At 42.6% G+C, this 12,528-nt stretch overlaps 1 protein-coding gene across 1 annotated transcript in view; it reads right to left on the reverse strand.

Moving 5' to 3' along the window:
• Positions 1–12,528, reverse strand: part of lancl1 (LanC antibiotic synthetase component C-like 1 (bacterial)) — a 43,478-nt gene that overhangs the window by 6,848 nt on the left and 24,102 nt on the right. The window lies entirely within an intron of this gene.

Consider the following 12,528-nt stretch of genomic DNA (forward strand, 5'->3'; position numbering starts at 1 on the left):
AAACGGATACGGTCTGATAACTCCTCATCTTGTTGGATAGCAATGAACTCCTCAACTCCCAACAATAAGTCCTGTTTTTATCAGGTTATTTGTATATTTCGACTGCAAACCTAGATAATGCAAGGCAACTGACATGCCGGAGCCTATAAATGTAGCCTACACTGTATTTAAGTCAAACTTGCAGGCCGACTTGCATTCCTTATCCCATATTAAAAAAAAAAAGTGAAACAATAAGTCATAGAGAGATTGGCGGAAGACTGTTTTGATCAAAGGGTGTGCTGGAATGACTGTATTTACCAAATCATAGACAAAATCTGTGGGCAAATAAAATGGTGATTTATCCCCTTATGTAGAGCTATTTAAGGGCTGCTTGACCTGGAGGTTTAGTATACAAAAACAGGTTTGCAAGAATAGCTGACTTCAGTGCATAATGTTCCCCTTGGAGACCCGAGTGGCTTTGTCATACAGCTGTCTAATCTCAGACATCTCTCCATCGATACGAATGTTTCCAGGGCTTTAGGGTAATCGCACACTCATAGTCACCCTATCACAGTGAAACGCACCAGAGCTAATCTTTCACCTTTTTAACAGTTCCCTGGTGACAACTCCGTAATGACGACGCTAATGAATTCCCAAAGGTACAGACAAGCCCAAATTCATGTTTACAGGATGGAGCACCGTTTACACACGCTGCTGCCATGGAAACATCACGTGCCGCCGATCTGCTCTTGACCTTCTGCAGAGCCCAAACAACATGCCATTTCCTGTGGGTGGTGGTGATAATTACTGCAGTCACAGAGAACATGGGGCCGGTATTGATTGGCACTCTACCGAGTCTCACTGCTGGTGGTCCACATTCTCACTTATTGCAGAGATGGAAGTCGCACCAGGTCTGTTATCTCCCCATTTGACTGTTGAATGAATACATTGTTGTGGCGAGACGACGTTGCACATTCAAAAAAAAGAGTGCAATGGGATACGTCTTCTGAAGGTCTCTGATTACTGTTCTCTGTTTGTTAACGTGCCTCACTCGCTTCCACTCCCCCTCTTTCCAATGTTTCATCCTGGTTCTCTCTGGTTTTAGATGATTTTCTGCTCCAGACGTAGTTAAAATCATCAAAACTGAGTCCCTAATTAATCTACACTATGGACCAGATACGTTATTCTCATTTCAATTGGTTCCCACTGGCATGTTTTTATACTGACAATCCTTTGTGAGTCAAAAGATGAAAGCTTGAGAGACAACATTAATCATCTAAGTCTTTTTATCGCCTATTTAAATATGATTTTTTTTATTTATTATACTGCTTTTGCTTACTGTTAATGCTTTAAAGTTAACATCCAAGTTTGCCAAGCCTTGAACTGTCAAGTTTTTGAACACTCATCTTGACTTTATGTAACAAACTTTTGAGTTGCTTATGTGTTGCATTTTTATGTCCCTCTGTGGCTCCCATTTTGATGACTAATGTACCTTGTCTTGCAAACTGCAAATGACACTGACTATTAAATTGGTCAAAGCACCAGGTTTGCTACAGTCATCACTGTCACTCTTTTGTTTTTGTGTTTACCTCACTGCTTTGTGTGTGTGTGTGTGAGTTAGTGTGTGTTTAAGCTTTATTATTTCCCCCCCAGTGAGAAGAACTTGACTGCCCGTCATTTCCATTTCAACAGACCGGACTGGAGGTGAAGGCTACTCATGCGGTACATAGTATAGAGCCTTTTTTCTCATATACCTCGGGACTGTTTTACCTCGCCTGGAGGGACGGGGAATGGAAATGAGGCTCTGAATGCGATAAGATTCATAAGGAGACCTTCGAGCTTGATTAGAGCTCCTTGTTGAAAGACACATTATTGAGCCAAGTCTCCCTCCCACTGTGCCTGCGGGAAAACCAGCTTTGTGGAGAAAAAAATATTAATTAGGGGCGGTATTGATCATCATTTGTTTCCAGCACAGGAAAACAACCCAGCGGAGGCCACATCTTGCAGATTTGCTGTGGTCAAATTAAATATTTTCACTTTATTTTTTCCTATATTAGAATGCTTACATGATTTTTAAAATTGTGACTCAATGGAAAAGGCTGGCGATATTCTGTATTGTTTACTGTCAACACATGCCATGAAAAGACCAAAACCAACAACAAATTGATCCCATATTGCCAAAGCCTGATATATCTTATTCCTGTGTGCCATAGACCTCCATTGTTGTCGAAGTCCTATTAAAAACTGGTCTACAGCCATGCCAGCAGCTCTTTGAGGCTATATTCAGCTAAATGCTAACATCGGTATGCCAGCATTCTCAAAATAACAACGCTGTCATTGCTTACCATGTTCACTATCTTAGTTTAGTGTACAAGCACGCTAAAACTTGCTAATTATTATTAAACACGGCTAAGGCTGAACTGAATCTCATACATGCGAAAACTAAAGTGTGGGACAAATTAAAATTTTGGCCTCATGATGTTGCTGAGTTAAAATTTCAGGGAAAAGTAAAGTTTTTTTCAACTCATCCTGAGGGGGACATGAATGTCTGTGCCAAATTTCATGGCAATCCATCCAATAGCTGACACATTTCATTTTAAAAAAAGCCTGTTCCTTTATTATCATTAAATGTGTATTAATCCACGTCTGAAAATAGTCCCCAACAAATGCACCATTTACAAGCATTTTTAGTAACGATTGCTAAAACGTACAGTGCCCAGGCGTTTAAGCAAAGTCTTTTTAAAAAATTAAACTATATACTCATGAGCCCTTTTAAAAGATTTAAGATTTAGTAACCAATACTTGGGACGAGTGCTACAGACAGGGTAGGCAGACTTACTCATTGTTGGTTTTGGTCCTTTCGAGAGATTTGTTGACATTAGGAAGAATATGGCATAACACCAGCTTTATTCTTTAACTCCACAGTATGAATGGTACACATTACATGTCATTTGTCAAGGATCTGGAACCATACACTCTTAAATTACGTGCCTTTGTCATGTTAAATGAGATATAGCAAAAGTAGGTCATTCAAACCTTCACTTACACCTGCTAAAAAGATCCGAGTCACCTGAACACGCTCTGACAGCCTGACAAACCAAACCATCACCTCTGTCTGCCTCTCCCACCTGTCACCTCCCTCTCTCACTCCCACTCCCTCCCTCCCTCCCTCCCTCAGTGTCCTCCTTTCTGTGTCTCCCACCCCTCCTTGACATTCACATGGACAGCCAGCCTGCTGCTAGAGTGTGTGAATGCTGCCAGAGGAGAGTCTCAGCAGACTCCAAACTGTGATGCACAAAGCCGACCACTTGACCCCAAGCCGTAGCCCATAGCATACTCCCTTCTCCCTCTCCGATAAAAAAAAAAACAACAACTCTTCATCGTCAGGGAAGGGTCGCTTCCTGGTCTCTGCTGTCCAATTTTGTGTTTGAAGGGTGTGAGTGAAACGGTTCCTCCTTATCTGCGAATGTTCAGTGTTTTACTAGGGGGTATCTTGAATGGAGAGGGGCACAGACCTGCTTTTGGCCCTGGCTGAAATTCCACTGGCTTTCTGGTCACAGCGCTGGAAAAATCTGTTATTTCACCACATACCGCTGCTACAAAATGTGGAATATCAGAAAATGTTAAGACTAGGCTGCTAATATGTACTTATATCTGCTGTCCTCGGTCCTTTCAGGGAGCTCGCTTTTGCGATATGTCTTTTTCTTCTGCAGGGTTATGGCCTGCAACTTCACGTCCACTTGATCACAGGTTTGGATACAGCTCCCACAGAGAAGTTGACACAGCAAGTGGGAGCATTTCCTTTCGCCAGCATTCATTTGCACCTTCGACAGCAGAAGTTATTTAGCAGTGCCAAAAGACAATTAAAAATGAATTTGGAAAGTGAGAGAAAAAGCGCCCCCCCCCAAAAAAAAAAAAAGTGGACGAGATCCATTTTGGTCCCGAGAAATGGCCTGACAGCTGAGATAAAGAACATTCTGGTCTCTGACATGCTGCCATGGCCCCATCTGTGGCAGCGCTAAAAATACACGCAGTCTGGTGTCGCCATACCAGTCAACTGTCTGGGAGAGGGAGGGATGCTGGGGGGGCGGGGGGTTGGGGTTCGGGCGAAAGACACATAGACAGATACGGAGCAGACAGAGCAGAAAGAGAGGGGAACAGACCGAAACAAGGGAGAGAAAGATAGAGAGGATGAGTGAAAGTAATAGAGAAGAGACAGATAGGGGAGGCACATAGCAGAGAGGGGAGGGCGATACCCTGCTCACTGTAATATTGCTATCGCTGCAAAGAGACACGAGCAGTGTACATGAGTTACACAGATGCTACTAAACCACCTCAGCTCATTCACTACACGACAAGCAAACACAGTCGTACAGTGAAAAATACGCCAATAAATCTCTTTGTATTTGTCTGTAAACATTAGAACGCATACAATAAATGCAAATGCATGTTGAGAGGTAATATACAGTGAATCAATCAGCATGGCGATATTGCACTTGAGGTGATTACTATCAGAGTAGACTGCAATGTACGGCTGAAACTGCTTGTGTGGGTCATTATGGTACGCCCCATTACAAAGCTAAAATAAATTTAAAATGCGTATGCCAATCATGTGCTGTAGCGTGGAGTTCTTGACGTTTTCGTGACATCTCAATATCGTAAACTCCAGCGCTCCCCCTTGGCTTCCTGTCAGAAAATTTATATCACTGTCATCAGCCACTTTCTCCAGATTTTAGCATGTCAACAACAAAAAGAAACTATAAAAGGGCTGAAACTGCCAGAGTTGGTTGGTTGTATAAGTCACATAAGCCCCAAACACAAATACATAATTACTGAATCTCTTTCAAGCAAAAGAAACTATTTAAAACCATAATTTAAACTCATAATTTGCAATACATACCATATTCATACAGTATATACCAATACAAAACCACAAGTTGTATTATTCTTGTATTCAGAAGTATATGGTACATATATGGGGAAATCTATTGTAATCTGACAATATACATCCTTAACACGTAGTCCACGTGCTTTTCCGAAATTTTCCGGAGATCTCAACCTCATTTCATGGCATTCATCTGCAGGGGGAGTTTGCTCACTTGTCGTGGGAATTGTCATGTTCATGTGACATAGACAGTATCATGATATTTGGATATTGTAGTCACTAAAGAAACTGCAGATGAAGGCCATGAGATATGGCTGAAAGCCCCAGAAGATTCCAAGTAAGTAGGCCTTGTGCTAAGAATTGTTTGTCAAACTTTTTAATCCGAGGTCAAAAATGAACTTTCATGCTAAATCAGTGGTATATTTGGCCGATACAATGCATTATATCTTGAAAAATGTTTTTAAATGCTTCAATGACAATATTTCCTCTTACTAATAATGATGTTTCTGAGGGAAGATTCATCTTTGGAGAGTTTGCTATTGAGGTCAGGCCAGGTTTGTAAATTAATGAATTAATTAATAAATGATCACAACGGCAGCACTCATTGGCAACTTGGATACCAAAGCTAAACATTGACATTATCAGCTTCGGCTATATTAAACTGGTGCAACTAGTTGAAAGCCCGAGCTTGTACGAGCACTATCATCAATGACGCGCTTTTACTCAAAGTGAAATGGATGCAGACAAAGAAACCTGATTACAGTCAACACAAACACTTTTTACATCTCTCGCTCCACGCGCCCCCCCCTCTCCAGCCCTCCCACAGCAACTCCTCTCTCCCTGAAACTGAGTTATGAAAATTTGATCAGGGTCTTAATCTAAAAAGTGCTCGTCTCATCTTGCACTTTAACAGCAATCTGCGTGGAACGGGGACCAAGGTAATCAAGGAGGCATTTATTGTGCGGATAAAAGGAGCTGTGGGAGAATGGTGTTGTTTTCCCTGTCAACATCCTCGTCACGGCCCTCCCTGTGCTGCACACAGGCCTCGGAAACATGTTCTCCACCCACACACACACACACACACACACTTAGGAAATGCGGACCGTCTTCAATTGATAGTTGTGGATGGTTGGCAGCACACAGCTTTGAAAATTGCTTTAATGTAATGAAGATATTGTTGCAGTTTCAACTGCAATTTAGACAAATAAAGCAGACAAATGAAGTGATGCTCTGCTGCAGTTCTGTTACAGACCACTAGGTGGACTCCTTGTAATAAGTTGGCCTTGCTTGGTGAATTTACCCCCAGTACTGTAGTATCTGCTGCACAAAACCGGTTTCTTCAACTTTGCAATGGAAATCGATTCTCTTTTTCCAAAATTGCGAGGCTTTTGTGTACAACCCCACCCCTCCCCTCTCCTTCCTCCAGTATTTGGCCCAGCAATCTGCAACCCCATGCACAGCAACGCTGAGTGCCTCCTCTCCCCCTAATGGTTGATCCTCAGCAATGGGAACTGTTTAGCTTTCTTAATTAGAAAGCAAATGCTAAGCACTTGCACAGCCTCCCTGAGTGGACTTAATAAACAGACTCCTTATTAAGACCCGGCACCACTCTGATTACGAAGAGCCACGAGACCCCCCCTCCCTCCACTAACACCCATCTTAGCTCCACCATCACCATGCCACCCATCCCCCGTCCTTTTCCTCACTCACTCGGCACCCCGAGAAGGTCTCCATTGTGGAGGGAGACATGGATAGGCTCTGTCAAAAAAGCACAGGGAGGGGTTGGAATTTAGATTCTGCTCCATCAAGAGACCTCCCGCTGCCCGTAACAACAGCAAAAAAACACGTAAAAACATAAACACAAAGCCGGTTCATAAACCCACCGGAGGTGAGAAAATTGAGAGATAACAACAGGTAGCTGAGGGAGAGGAGAATGAGGTAACAGAGGAGTACAGAAGAGGCGCTGAGGTGGCTCCAGCGTCTTGGTTTGAAGCCGGCCCGTAGGAGTTCTGAGCTGGAAACTACTCGCGCTCCTCAGAGGTCAGCAACCAAGCAGCCCAGCAACTGTTGTCAGATTCTGACGCAGACGTTGCTAAATCCGGAGTGGTACACATAAAAATATCTAACATCCCCTTTTTCCAACACTTATAACTAATAAGAAGAGCACAGTGAAAAAAGAAGTACAGAAAGATCTTACGTGAAACAACCAAAGCTGTTCCACCTTTGGCAGAACAGTGCGTGATTAAGTAGGATACAGTTGCTTAAGCTGACTGAGAAAATGCATTTTCAGCTTCTTTTTCAGCAGTGGTAAAGTGTGTAAAAATCCCACGATGGTCTAAACTTTAAGTTAGATATTTTTCCGTTGAAAAAAAATCAAATCGAATCTGGGCATGAAAAAGAATCCTGGCAACAATATGAGCTAATGGCAGTCAAGTTATACCTATCAGCCTTTGAAAGCCAGTCTCGAGACTTTTACCTACAATCACATGCACGGTTGCGACACTCCCTCGCGTACATTTCAGGCAAGTAGATACTGTAGTTGTTCTGAGTTGTGCAGAGTCACGCACTAACAAACTTCCCTCATCTGGAAAGACTGATGACACGATTGGGAGGCTGCACACGATTCTAATGGCCTCCACCTCCCCCCCCTCTCCACCCCTGCTGAGCTGAAGTTCTTGCCCTGCTGCAGGGAAGCCCGCTCAGACACTTAGGCTAACCGCCGGTTAACAGGTAGAAATACCTGAAACCCCTCTGTGAGTTAGAAAACATGCTGAGCGCATCTCATCGTTCAAAATCACATTAGTCCACTGCGCCTGAAAACAACACGGTAAAGGAAGAAAAAAAAAAAAAAAACCATCAAAGGCTGTTTACTTGTGTTGTACTCTGTGTTAAATTAGATGCACAACCTATGGCAAAGTGTTTTTATGTTTAACAGCCGCACTGGAAATAAGAACGTGGATCTGATTTGATCACTTTATGCGGAAGATACTGCTTTTGAATTATTTTTAAAAATTCATGATTCACATCTCTGGAGCTGAACAGTCGTTGTTGTGCTGGTTTTGGACTGCCTCTCCCACAGGCTTACCTGTGAGCAAACACTTGTCAACAGTGTGTTCCCTTGTTAAAACTAATTGTCTGCAGTCTTTTGAACATGTCACTTGTTTCTTTGTCTGTTCGGCCACATGGAGTGCACATGGAGCCAGTTCTTCTGGGAATCAATAGTGGGAAGAGCGATATTAGATAGAACTTTTTATTTATTTAAATGTATTTGGTTTGTATTTATGTTTTCATGTAATTGAATCAGTTTATTTTTCCACTAGTCTAACCATCTAACATCCATCCATCTAGCATTCATCTGTTTATAAAGCTATGCATCCAACGATTCATATAAACATCCATCTATTTCTGTGAATTTGTCTCCTCATCCATCATCTACCATCTAACCATCCATCCATCTTTCACATAACATTTGTTCATCCACCCAACATCTAAGAATCTATATTTCATCTAACTTCCATCATCCACCCATCCATCCATGAACTTGGTCATCCCGCCAACATCCATCCATCCATTTCTGAATCCATTTATTTAACATCCATCCATCCAGCGTCCATTCATTAATCTACCCTTCATCTAACATCCATCTGCCCATCTTTCATCTAACTTCCACCATCCATCCATCCATCCATCCATCCATCCATCCATCCCATCCATCCATCCATCTATCCTTTCACGAATCTAGTCATCTATCCATCTATCATCTTAACATATGTCCATCCATTAACCTATCCATCATTTAACCATCCATCCAGGCATCCATCCATCCATCTATGAATATCTATACAACCATCCATCCATCCTCTAACATCCGTCCATCTATGCATTCCTCTATCCAGCTAGGATTCATCCTTCTATCCCTCTGTCAATGGGATGAAAGATGAACATGGAGGGATTTAGATGAGGGATGATTTTTGTGAGATGAAAAAACCAAAAGACGTTTCTCCGGGATCTACCGGTCACCGATGTTAGCAGGCAAGGCCAAAGTTTTCATTAACAGGACGCACAGAACTGTAGCTTAAATCACCATTTTGGTATTAGACCAGTGACTAAGCCATAGTGACGGAAGTGTGTTTTTGAAAAAGCCTTTGTGCTGTTGCAGGCGCATGAATCATTCTGCGCTGCCATTTGACTCCCCTATGCCTCCCCATCTCTTCTGTGCCTCCTCTCCTCTCTGGTCCATCTCTCCCTGCATCCCCGGCTCTTGTCCCCTCTGCCCTCTCCTCCATCCATGTTTAAATCCTTTGAAGCGCAGATGTGGGCTGACAGTGGTTATTTCTCATCACGCCAGGACAGTTTTATGTGTCACAAGCGCTCAATACACATCGGATAGAAGCGTGTAGGGTCATTATGAATCCCAACACCTCGGAGGGGCAGACAGGGCCCAGCCATCCCAGGACCTGCTAATACTGTCATGTTTTATACTTGTCCCCCCTGCACATGCAGCCGTGCGTCCAAGGGAGGGTTCACAGGGCAATAGCCACCAGCAGCACTTTGCCCTCTGCATAGCTGGAGGGTCAGTGTCACGGTCCTTGGTATAAACAGCACAAAAGAGCCATAGCACAGTGCACTGAGGGAGCACGGCCTGCTTGCTTCCCAGTGGTGCTTTGGCTGACTGCACAGCCAAAAATCACAGATATAGAATCCTGATAGCACACAGTTACTAGAAGTGCTGATAAAGCAGGGCACGAAACTTATCAGCGATGTAAAAAGTGCAACTGAATGGGTGAATGTAACTCTAAAACCACTGGGCAAAATTAAAAGGATTGCAAATATATGATGCTAAATTGGCTGGCCGTTGAGACTCCGCAATTCCCCAGCAAGCACAGCAGCACCTCACAAATGAGCATTCAGTGTCTCACAGATAGAACTGTGTATGAAATACTTTCCAAGCTGATCCTCTCAGCAAAGTATTTAGCATTACAAACAGTGTTTACTTTCTCCTCTGTGCTTAAACCAGCGGAAACCATTAAAATATTTACTCCTTCATGCACTGTTAGAACTAAGAATGAAGACTGTTCAAGGGAAGTTTATATTGGAAAGTCAAATTGAGCAAGTAATTAGATTAATTAAGGCCTCAGTCAGGCAGAAGAAGGGCTACACAGAAGAAACAGCTTGGGTTGTATGGAATGATGTATTTATCTATATACATAATTCACATTTTGAATAGTAAAGAAAAAGAATGGAAGCTGCTTCAGTGGGAAATTAATTTTAAGCTTAAATTGGTCAAAAACCACAAAAACTAAATTTTCAGCAAATGAAAAGATGAAAATTAATAAAAAACAAACATTTGAGGACCTTTCTCATCTACAGGTAACATGCAACAAAAATTAACTGTATAATAAAAGGTTGATACTCACCATAGAGAATCACTTTTTCCTCTTTTTCCTTGTTTGATAGGTAGCAACAGAGGACATGATGCATAACTGAGAGGAGAACACACACTCGTCCACGCTAATATCCATGCACACGTAACGTTAAGGTAAGCGTGCACACCCTAGCAAACCCTAACACACACACACAAGCACACCTCCCACCCCGCATTAAGCACACACTTCCCAGTGAAAGAAACAATCCATCCACTAAGCCGTATACCCAACGGTACCACACAAATGCACTCAACGCCCCGATTCCAATTTGGAGCCGCTTCTGCACACAAAGAGACTCTGCTTATGATACATGTCGGCCCCGCTGACTGTGGAGATCTAATATCCACTGTGAGTCATCATCTGTGGAGGGAAAAACAGCGCCAGTTTTCTTTCTTTTTGGCTGCAGGTACACTGAAGTGCATTAAATTCCCATTAGGGGACCTTAGGTCTGTGTTTTCACCCGCGGTGGCTGACTAATGGGAGAACCAGGCCGACATGAATCCGTCATGGTTTAGCTGCACCAGGGGTGGCCGGAGCTTGGCCCTGGCGAACGCGGCCACAATAGGGCCTCTGCTTTGCTCAAAGAGCACTATTGATCTGTGAGTGGCTGGGAATCAGATGAACGTGGAGGGAATCATAAAGCTAGCACCTCTCTCTCTGCCTTAGCTCCCCCCTAAAATTCTCCCCCACAGAGAGAGGGACCCCTGCTAGCAGTCCCAGCTCCGGCCGGAGGAGCTTCTTCTTCAAACTGCTCCAGAGCTTGGAAGCCAAGGACCCTCTTATTGTACTAACTCTTGATTATGTTATTCCAAGTTTTTTAAAAAAGCTTATTAAAGTTTATTTTGGGTAAATATACTCGGTATATATTTCAGCGTAGACAAAATTTACAGCCACTGAGGAGTTGCAAAGAAGAGATTTTATTTGACTGGTCCAGTGAACACAGGGTTATGCGTGTCCACTTAAACAATCTTTGAACTTTGATTATTGATGCAAAAATCCATTACAGCAGTCCACAAACATTCTGTGGATGTGCCAACATCGTTTAGAGTCAAGCATAAAACTCACAAATACGGAGAGTAATGATTCAAATAATAAATAAATAAGAGATTAATATTTACTTGTGGCTAAATTTAGCTTTTCTTTCAAGAAAATTCCAATTTTACTATAGCGGCAACTGATATAGTTCTTTTCCGACAAATTTATTGGAAATTATAGGGAAATTATGTGGAAATTACACATTGCCCTTTATAAGAACAGTATAATTTATTATTGTTCAGCCGTGAAACCTTGAGCAAAACCTAAAACATTATTAAAAGGTAGGTATTACATCAGCTAATAACTCATTTGCACCTACAAAATAATGCTATTAGGTGCTGAGGAGTGGCAGCACTGCAGGAGCCCGGCTCAAGCACAAACACCGACTCAACCAATTATGCATTGTTCAAGCAGGTCGACCAAACACATATCACAGCATGGGAAACACTGATGTTAGAGCAACGCAGAACTACTCATTAGTCTCACCGCACCCTGCTTCACTTGTTTTCCATTCATGTTTTAATTCATGTTTCTCACTTTGTGCTACGGCCCGCTTCGAGCTTGAGCCCCAAACCGACCCCTTCATTAATAATGAGCGAGGACGAGGTCTGGCCCCTGTCTTGAAGTTCAGAGGTAGGTCCAGGGGATGTCTGATGACTCAAAAAAAGTAGACAGAAAGTGGAGCTCCACCATGTAAGAGAATTAGCAAAGGGGAGCAGAATTAGCCCCGCATTTGACATGTTATTAAAGCTGTTCCCTTTGCCTTTGTGCTAAGCGAATCTGAATCCATCTGCTGTCATGTGGGATAATGCAGCTACGTACATACAGCGAGAGAATATTTTGTTCGCAGAGCATAATCGCCCAGACTCAGCACAGTCCCTCCTTGTTTCTTGCGCTGCTGAAAGTGATGCATACTGATACAGAAGCAACTTGACCTGGAGGGGTCTTATCTCCGCTGTCAGACCGAGCCAGTGTCCAAGAGTGTACTTCACAGAGCATGGGTGACATACTGTATATATATATTTTTTTAAAAACCAAAAAAAAAAAAAAACCCTAGAGATATTAGAGATTCATAGCCATTGGGTTGCAAAAGGCTAGTCAGGTGGAAAAGAACATGCCAAAAAATGAAGCAATTTATGATGGGATACCTTTGACAGTCTTAGTCCATTTAAGTGTTTCTAAGAGGTTTCTGAAATGAGATCA

Source organism: Xiphias gladius, chromosome 13 (assembly GCF_016859285.1).
Source record: "Xiphias gladius isolate SHS-SW01 ecotype Sanya breed wild chromosome 13, ASM1685928v1, whole genome shotgun sequence".
Classification (NCBI taxonomy): domain Eukaryota; kingdom Metazoa; phylum Chordata; class Actinopteri; order Istiophoriformes; family Xiphiidae; genus Xiphias; species Xiphias gladius.